At 47.5% G+C, this 7,914-nt stretch overlaps 1 long non-coding RNA gene across 1 annotated transcript in view; it reads left to right on the forward strand.

Annotated features, from left to right (window-relative positions):
• LOC113936634 overlaps positions 1–7,914 on the forward strand; it is a 29,071-nt gene that overhangs the window by 4,530 nt on the left and 16,627 nt on the right. The window contains exons 2-3 of the long non-coding RNA XR_004819779.1: positions 639–751; positions 6,575–6,616. This is a non-coding gene — a long non-coding RNA (uncharacterized LOC113936634). The remainder of the gene's footprint in view (positions 1–638; positions 752–6,574; positions 6,617–7,914) is intronic.

The raw sequence follows: 7,914 nt of genomic DNA on the forward strand, positions 1-7,914 counted from the left end.
CTGTGAACCAAGAAGGGGGGCTTCATTAGAAAGCAACCATGTTGGTACCTTGATCTTGGACTACCCAGGCTCCTGAACTGTGAGCAATAAATTTGTTGTTTATAAGCCACGAGCCAGTGGTATTTTGTTATAGCAGCCTGAGACAACTGTATTTATAACAACTATATCAAGGGCGCCTCGTTGGCTCAGTTAGTAGAGCGTGTGACTCTTGATCTCAGGGTTGAAAGCTGGAGCCCCACACTGGGTGTAGAGATTACTTGAAAGTAAATCTTTAGGGGTTCCCAGGTGCCTCAGTCGGTTGGGCGTCTGACTCTTGGTTTCCGCTCAGGTGGTAATCTCATGAGTCCCAAGATCGGGCCTGCACGGGGTTCTATGCTAAGTGGGAAGTCGGCTTGAAGATTCTCTGCCCCTTCCCCCATGCCTGCTCGCACTCTCTGATAAATAAATCTTTAAAAAAAAAAAAAACTATCAATTGTATGACCTCTGAAGCATCAGTTAGAAGCCAAGAGTGGGGTCCAAGTGGCCTTGGAGCCTGCTTTCTGAAGACAAAGATCCCAGGTGCTATTCTGACCCAGGGCTGAGAAAATGCTGAGGATCACTAGAAAGGAACAAAAGGAAATGTTTTCTTCTCCTTGTAGGAAACAGGGATATGTCCTATTTCATGGAATTGACTCCAAAGACCAAGAAATGGAGAGCCAAACCAAAAGGAGAGGATGCTTCAGGCTGGACAGAAACAAGCTGAGAGCAAAAGGTAATATGAAGAGAGCCTGTGAAACCACTAGGAAAATAAAAATAAGGACAGATTTGTTCCCTGCAGTACTACTCCAGACTACCTCACCAATGAGAACTTTGGGTGATTTAAAGCCACTCTGTGATTTAAGGAAGAATTCTTCTCATGAACTCTACGGTTTGTAGTCCACAGGAGTCCAGGGCATTACCAGCTGGGGCTGTCAGCTTACCACATGGCAGCGTGAAGTCACCATGTTCCAGGATCTAGTCCTCAGCCTCATGGGCAGGACGAGAAATGTAGTCAGTATCGTAAGAGTGTATTCCTTCCTTAGGGACTTGTCGGGTTCACAGGAGCTTGATGGATAAGCAGAGGGCTGCTTTACTAACTGGCAAGTGGACCAGTGTCCTTGTGCTGGCAAAAGGCATGTTCTTTCCCTACAGGAGAGCCTCCTGGGAAGCCAAATTACTAGAAAGCTTGGTGAGCAGTTGATTAGATTAAGAGATGTAAATTATATAACTTAAATGTTTAATATTGCCCTCTCTAGATGCTAGAGTCAGATTGTCCAGGATTGTAATCTTATCTAGGCTCTTTATTAGTTGTGTGATCTTGGGTGAATTATAACAACTGCAGATTTCTTCTCTAGGAGATAGGATGATAATTGTACTTCACACAGGATTAAACAAGAAAATGCAAGTAAAGCTCTTGGCATAATTCTAGACACCAGTGATCGTACAAAAAATGTAAACTATTATTATTTTACTGTTATGCTTCTTGTTACCTACCTTCACTCCCAAATCATCCTTCTAGTGGACACGGTCTTTCTAGATTCATTAACAGAATCAATTACTGACTGGGCTTTCCTTGGCCTGGGAGCCATTCTTTCTGGGAAAGGTGTACTTTCTGCTGTAATTCTTAGAAAACAATTCTATTTCCAAGATCTTCCTTGGTTCCCCCCGTTGCCCCATGTAAAGTCTGCAATTATTACGATCACTTATGTTTTGTTTTGTTTTTGTTTTTAACTCTTTAAGCAAGAAAATCAACAATGGAGGAGAGGTGTTGATTTTCTAAGTAAAAATGGACAGGAATCGGGGCGCCTGGGTGGCTCAGTCGTTAAGCGTCTGCCTTCGGCTCAGGTCATGATCCCAGGGTCCTGGGATCGAGCCCCACATTGGGCTCCCTGCTTGGCGGGAAGCCTGCTTCTCCCTCTCCCACTCCCCCTGCTTGTGTTCCCTCTCTCGCTGTGTCTCTCTCTGTCAAATAAATAAATAAAATCTTAAAAAAAAAAAAAAAGGGCAGGAATCTTCTTGCCCACTTTGGGAGTAAGACCTAAAGTTACACCTGAATACCCCTGTTGTGTCTGTATCTATTATGTGAGATAGAATCCAATGTAGCAAACATTTATTGAGTACCTGCTGTTCTAGGCACTGGGGATATAAAAGTGACCCAAAATGTGTTCCTGTCCTTGAACTCAAAGTTTAACTGGTCAGATTGGTAAAAAACAAAACAAAACAAAAAACAATTATTGTGAAAATGGTTATAATGGAAAGAAGTGGATTCACAGATAAAGGAGTAAATCATTCTCATTTCAACTGGGTGGTAAAGGATCAGAAGGCATTAAAAAGCAAGGCAAAGGCATGTAAGGTGAAAAGGAGCCATAATCAAGAGCATAAAAGGGCACAAGAATGTTGGGAGACAGCAAGTCATTCTACACCATTGAACTAGGGACACTAAACCTTTTTTTGGACACTAAACCTTACGAGACATTTGGAAAGTTTTCACAGTGTCAAGGGGAACCACTTTCTCCTAACATTTTAAAGACCTGCCCTTTCATTATCATCTCCTACCCAGACCACAAGGATTTTTTTCTTTACTGATGTCTACTTTCTTTAGACCCCTGTAAAAAGCCATGTTTATTTTCTTACCTCTTAGCTCAAATTACTGCTTTCTAGAGTCTAAAGGACTTTACCTAGACCTACATCCCACACTGGGGGATGTGCTCTTTTGTTTTCTGTGCTCTAACCTGCATTTTTCAGGCATGCATTGATCACCTTTTAATAATCCATCTCATCGGGGCGCCTGGGTGGCTCAGTCGTCAAGCGTCTGCCTTCAGCTCAGGTCATGATCCCAGAGTCCTGGGATTGAGCGCCACATCGGGCTCCCTGCTCAGCGGGAAGCCTGCTTCTCCCTCTTCCACTCCCCCCTGCTTGTGTTTCTTCTCTCGCTTTGTCTCTCTCTGTCAAATAAATAAATAAATTAAATCTTTTAAAAAAAATAATCCATCTCATCTGTACGTCTTTCATTTTGCAAAACATCTTCATGTCTGCCCTTTCAGTTGATGTTCACAGCTCCGTTTGAGGAGCCAGACACAGTTTTGTCCTAAACTCAAGAAATGATGTGACTTGCTCCGAGTCGTCCAGTAACTTGTTGGAAAAACCAGAAATGAGTGCTCAGATCTTCCAGCCCCAGCCCCCTCTCTTCCAGTTCTTTCAATGGCTGCTCAGAAGTCCTCACTGTCCGATAACATTTCCATTTCTATAGGGATCCTCTAGAGATGATGCTTTAGCTCAGTTTGCCTTGGAAGGGCAAGAGGTAGGGGAAAGGAGGTCTATCAGGAAGGCTCTGTGCATCTCTGCTCCCTCATGCTCTCCCACATCCCTAAATGTTATGGGATTAGTTTAGAGGAAATGGTTTCTGCCCCTAAAAAAGTTGGACACTATTGCCTTAACTCAAAGGAAGGGCTTTAATGATGAAAATTTCAGGCATTTGGAAGGCAGATAGCAGAAGTGTTTGGACTGATGAATTTTTAATCTAGAAGTATGTTCTGAGCAACTGCTTGAGATAACAGATCAATGCCCATGCTGGGTAGTACTGGAGAGAGATGCTGTCCCTAGCCCTCAATGCTTTACATTTTGTCTTAGCCTATAGAGGCCAGATTAAACTTCATGAGCATTAGTAGCTAAAAGTCAAGGACGGAGAGGCAAGTATAAGATATGACTACAAGTGTGGGGGGAAACAGATTGGTCACTGACCATCGCAGTAGTCATGTAAGACTTAACAGTAAAGCAAGGATGACTCTCAAGCTTCTGCCTCCAGCCCACGCCCTTATCTTCTTGCCCTGGATCTACATTTCCAGCTTCTTTCTGGTTACTTCCTGCTGGAAGGCTCCCTCGTCACCTTGTTACTCACCTCCCAACCTGCTTCTGATATAAGGGCTCTCCCTTTTTAGTGAAAGATATGACCATCCAGCCATCACCAGGCCAGAAACTTGGGCTTCACTCACCTCCCACATCCTATCATCACCAAACTGTTTTTCCATTTTGCTTTTGGAACATCTCTTCACTAGCCTTTCCATCCCTGCTGCCTCCATCTGGCCCAGACTATCAGTCTCCTAACTATGCCTTCAGATGCCTCGCTGCTTCCTGCTTCCTCTCTCCACACAACTGCTAGAATGACCTTTCCAAAGAACAGATGTGATCACAAAATTCCCCTGCTTCCAGCCCACAGATGGGTCTCCAGTGCCCTGGGGGTAAATTCTAAACCCCACAGCCACTCCACAAGGCCCTATGACAAGCCCCTGCCCACCTCTTCAGCCTCATTTTTTAAGACTTTATTTTTAAGTAATTTCTACACCCAATATGGGGCTTGAACTCACAATCCCGAGATCAAAAGTTGCACGCTCCACTGACTGAGCCAGCAGGTGCCCCTCTTCAGCCTCATTTCTAACGGCTCCCTCTGGCCCCTGTGGATTTAACTTGCTTGCCTCCTCAACCAGTTCAGCCTCAGCTCTCCTTCCCTATATTGTACCATGCTCAGGCTTCCATTTTATTCCTTAATTGGGATCCCAGTGTAAAAGTGCATTCTAAAACACTGTGCTTTGTAGGGTACATGGGGGTATTTTGAGTGTCCAGGCTTTTTCTGCATTAAGCACGGTAGTGTGTGTGTGTGTGTGTGTGTGTGTGTGTGTGTGTGTGTGTGTGTGTGTGTGTGTGTGTGTGTATATATATATATATATGAGGATATAAAATAAGTAATTGCAATGGGGTGTGATTAGTACTAGACTAGGGGAAGTGCAGGCTCCCATGACAGGAGCATAGTGGAAGAGCAAGCTCCTGAAGAAATCTGTGATGTCTAGGTTGAAGCCTATTCAGGTGAACAGGCACTAACAAGGCAAGATGAAGGGGGAAGAGCATACCACGAGGGGCAAGCCAGCCCCACAAGAAGGCTCCAGTGCAGAGCAAGAAGTTAAGTGGCATAGGGGCGCCTGGGTGGCTCAGTCGTTCAGCGTCTGCCTTCGGCTCAGGTCATGATCCCAGGGTCCTGGGATCGAGCCCCGCACCGGGCTCCCTCCTCGGCGGAAAGCCTGCTTCTCCCTCTCCCACTCCCCTGCTTGTGTTCCCTCTCTCGCTGTGTCTCTCTCTGTCAAAGAAATAAAATTAAAAAAAAAAAAAAAGGTGGCATAACTGAAGCTGGCTTTGTGTCCAGGTTGAGGGGCCTGGACTCTTCCCTAGGAGAAAAGAAAACCTGTGCGGTGGGTTTTAGAAATCACTCTGATGAACCATGGAGAATGGATGGAAGAAGGTTAAGACCAGAGGCAGGAAGCCTGTGAGGGGGCAGTTTTAGTGTCTCAGTAAGAGGTCAACATGTCCCGTATCTGAGTGGTGCCCATGGGGTTAATAAAGAGTGGACAGAATTTAGAAATATTTAGGGCGATAATTGAGAGGATTCCGGTGGCTGGGATGAGAGGACAGATTGTGTGGCTGGGTAGCTGGTAACCTCAAGAGACCTGGAGGAGAACTAGGTTTTGAGATACTGAGTTTGATTTTGAGCATGCTGAGTTTGAAACACCTTGGCTATTCAAAAGGAGGTGTCCAGTCAGCAGTTGGACATGGGAGTGAGGAGAGAGCCATGTGAATCATTGGCATACAGCCTTAGCATATAGATGGAGCCAGAGAAAAAGATGAATGTGTTTCAAGAGAGAACAGGAAAGGGCCTGGAATGGAATCCTGGGGAGTGATATTTGTAAGAGGATCCTTGAGGAGGAGGTGGCAGAGAAGGCTGTAAGGAGATTCAGAGGATATAGCTAGAAACGTACATGTTAGCCATAGCAATTCAGCTCCTTATTCAGTGGCTCTAAGTCAGCATTTTTTTTTTAAAGATTCTATTTATTTATTTGAGAGAGAAAGAGAGGGAAACGGAGCACGGGCAGGGGTAAGGACAGAGGGAGAAGCAGACTCCTCACTGAGCAGGAAGCCCGGGGCTTGATCCCAGGCCCCTGGGATCATGACCTGAGCTGAAAGCAGACGCTTAACTGGCTGAGCCACCCAGGCGCCCCTAAGTCAGCATTTACTGGGAGTCCATATGCCCTGAGTGTATTCAGAGACAAGCGAGACTTGACTGTTGACATCAAACTCAAATGTGGCCACCACCACATTGCAACCTTCTGAAAAAAGAGGCCCCTCTCTTGCCGGCCAATGACCGTCTTATTTTCTAAATGAAAGACTGTTTTTCCATAGCTGGAGTCCTTACCAAGCTCACTCTTCCGTATTACCCAGGCCCAGAAGATCTGGGTCCGGCAGCTGAGCCACGATGGGCAGATGGCCTGAATAGGACACTCCAGGGCTGTCTGGGGGTGGGGGCAGGGGGAGGGGGAGGGCGCATGTCATATGCCTAGGGTTCAGCAAATTGTACCCACGCACCATGCACAGAAACACACAAGGAAGGCACCCCCACTCTGTGGGTGAGACAAAGAAGCAGTCCTTCTCCCACGTGCCAACCCATCTGCTTCTTTGCCTTCCCAAACATGCCTTTTTTCCCTTTTTTTTTTTTTTTTTTTGTTCTCTACAGCTTTGAAAACAGGAGGAAGAAGAGTGGGAGACAGGAGAAAAGGTAAGATTAGAAGAGGGAAGGAGAGGAGAAACGGGAGGCCCCGGTGACCACCGATACAATAAACTGCGTCCTGGACCACCACAGCCTGGTCCCTTTTTGCAATGCAGACTTATGTTTTGTCCGGGGAGAGCCCCAACGATGATGGCTAAGGTGTGGCTGTGGCCTTGATGGCCTTGATTGACGGGGTGCTCCTCCATGTGTCACACTTCCTCTTCCTCACAGAGCCTGGCACAGGCTCCACAGGACAGCTGGGCATAGGCTTTCCCTGCCCCAGTGCCTTTGACTCCTGATGGTGTCACCAGCCCCCCACTCCCATCACCTGGGGCAGCAGGAATGAGTGCCTCCCTGAACCTTGAGGAGGAGGTGGCAGAGAAGGCCGTAAGGAGATTGAGGATATAGCTAGAAACGTACACGTTAGCCATAGCAATTCAGCTCCTTATTCAGTGGCTGCAGTGTAGGAGGTAGGGGGAGTGCCCTGTGGGAAGCACTTGTGAGGCTGTGTGTGTGTAGGGAGGGGAGGATACAAGAGGGAGGATGGGTTCTCCCTGCCCTCCACTACCCACAGACATGCGCCTAGGTGTAGGAGGCCATTCAGCCTGACCTCAAGGCATTGAGGGGGGCGGTCTGAGTGGCTGTTCTGGGGTTGATCCACATAACCCTGAGCTAAGTAGGCTTGATGAGGCAAAGGCCAGACACTCTTCTTGCCTTTGCATTGACAGTCCTTCACCGGTATCTGGCTTTGCTCACGGTGTCTTCTTTCTGGCTCCTGACCCTCACACCCACCCTCAGCTAGAGCTGAATACTCCTTGTAGAGGACAGAGAGGGGCCCTGTTCTTTCTCAGCACTGGAAAGCAGGCCATTCAGATTTTTGGTGACAGCCCCATTTGACCTCTGGCTGGGATATTTTTCCATCCTCTACGTCTTGCCCAGGCCCTGTCCTCTCCTGTGGATTGAGCCGTGAGCTCGTGATGGCCCCGTCACCCCTGTCTGCACTTTCCCAGGACCTGGTCAGCCAGTGTTCACTTCCTCTTTCCCCACCACACAGGCTACGCACGCTTCGAATCCAAGTCGACAGTCCTGCCCTACCAGTGGGCCTCTTGTGGGGCCTCAGGCCTGAGGGGCTCCTTGGGGTGGTTCTGGGACCGGAACCTTCCTGCAGGGGCCCTTGGGGCAGGCCCAAGCTCTAGCCAACTTTGGGTGCTGGTTTGGTCTCCATGACTTGTTTGCTTTCTCCATCCCCTGCCACTCTAGCCGACCACCCAAAAAGCTGAGCTGCACATCGTCCCCCATCCCCTCCA

This window comes from Zalophus californianus, chromosome 17 (genome assembly GCF_009762305.2).
Source record: "Zalophus californianus isolate mZalCal1 chromosome 17, mZalCal1.pri.v2, whole genome shotgun sequence".
Lineage (NCBI taxonomy): Eukaryota > Metazoa > Chordata > Mammalia > Carnivora > Otariidae > Zalophus > Zalophus californianus.